Source organism: Pediculus humanus, genomic scaffold (genome assembly GCF_000006295.1).
Source record: "Pediculus humanus corporis 1103172107382 genomic scaffold, whole genome shotgun sequence".
NCBI lineage: Eukaryota > Metazoa > Arthropoda > Insecta > Psocodea > Pediculidae > Pediculus > Pediculus humanus.
Window position 1 is genome coordinate 388,122 of NW_002987009.1, and position 1,963 is coordinate 390,084.

The window sequence follows — 1,963 nt, forward strand, 5'->3', positions numbered from 1 at the left end:
CAAGAGAGAAAGAGAGAAAACAGAGAGAGGTAGATAAAAATAAGAAAATAAGAAATAAAAAAAAAAAGAAATATAAGATAATAATAATAATATTAATAAGAAATAGAAAAAAAAGCAGAGAGAGAGAGAGATAGAAAATGAAAGAAAGAATAAAAATAAATAAAATAAACAACTCAATGATTTATTTTTAAATAATTATTAAAAATTTATCGACAATTAAAACAATAACAATTTTTTTAAATGATAATAATAATAATAAAGCAAATAATAAAACCACTTGAATGGTTATTATCATCATCATCGTCATTAAAAATTTTTTTTTGTGTAAAAACCGTAAATAATAAAAAAACCACTCGAAAAAGAAAAAAAAGTAATTCAAAATAAATTTAAACCTCCAGAATACTTAAATAAATTATCGATCCTTTATTGAAACAAACAAACAAAACAAACAAACAAACAATGCAATTATCAAAACAATGAACGTTTAGAAACCGATGAGGAGGAGGACAAAAAACAATAATAATAATAATAACAACTATTATTATTATTACTTTTTTTCCGCCCACGCTTATAATCTCCATTGAAAATTTTTTTCGCGGGGTATTTTTTTTTTAAAAAAAATTCCGAATTGAAATTTATATCATCGAGATCGAGATCGAGAACGAGAACGAGAAAAAAAAAGGTTCGAGATTTCGTAATTTAAAAAACGGATTTAAATAAAAATCAAAATGGCTGACAAGTCAAAAAAAAACAACTTTTACCTTAATAAATAAATAAATAAATTTTTTTTTTTTTTTAATTTAAACTTTTAACCCAGTGAACGTTTAATTATGTTTTTAATTTTTCAAAGGTTTCGAAATCAAAAAGAAAAAAATAAAAGGAAATAAAAAAAAGTCCGTTTATTTATTTATTTATTTTTATTAATTATGTACATATGAAAAAAAAAAACTTTTTACGGTCTATAAATGTCTACGGTAAACAAAAAAAAAATGTCAACGACATCAATCACAATTATTATTATTATAATTAAGTAATTAATAATTAATATTTCCGGTTGTTCAATTTTTTTTTTAAATTTTAAATTTCCCGCGTAAAAAATTTATATTTAAAAATTAATTTTTTTTTTGTGTGTTCGTTTTAAAGACGCGTTCGTAACGTTAAAAATGTTTTTATTTTATTTTTATTTATATATAGATATTTTTTAAAATTTTTTTCTAGTGCCACGACGATTTAAACCGACGGCTAAATCACGTGGATGTAAAAAAAAAAAAATTCACCCGCTTAAATTTTTTTATATGCAAGGAAAAAAAAATTTTTTTTCTCCAAAACCTTTTATGAAAATTCTAAACAAACAATACGAATAAACATCCACCCTCCTTTCTTTTCGGGTTAACAAACAAACAAACAAACAAACAAAAGGAAAAATGATAAATTTAAACAATACGCAAAATAAAATAACAAAAAAAAAGAAAAATGTTTTGTAACCGAAAAACGTTTCGACATCACGTTTTTATTATTATTTTCTCTAGAATTTTCTCGAACGTTACGACGACAACAATAATCGAACACGACAAACACGCACAAAAATATAAACCATAATAAAAATAATCGAAAAAATTGTTTGTTGTAACAAAACAAAAACAATCGGAAGAGAAATGAAATTTTTAACTGGAACAAAAAGTTTTTTAAATTGTTTTTTTTTTGTTAACTATTCGTATAATTCAATTAATAAAAACAAAAATTTCGGGAATTTTTCAAAAAAAAAAAGAGTAAATAAAAGAGAATAGGGGGAGTGGTTTAGGGCAGGGAGGAGAGGGGAGGGGAGTCAAAGGGAGGGGGAGGAGGCAGAGAAAAAAATTGTAAGCAAACATTTTTTTTACGAAAAATTTTATTTATATCTAATTCTCTTTTACATTAGTTGTAGTAGAAAAAAAAAATTAATTAAAATCACGTGGGAAGAGAA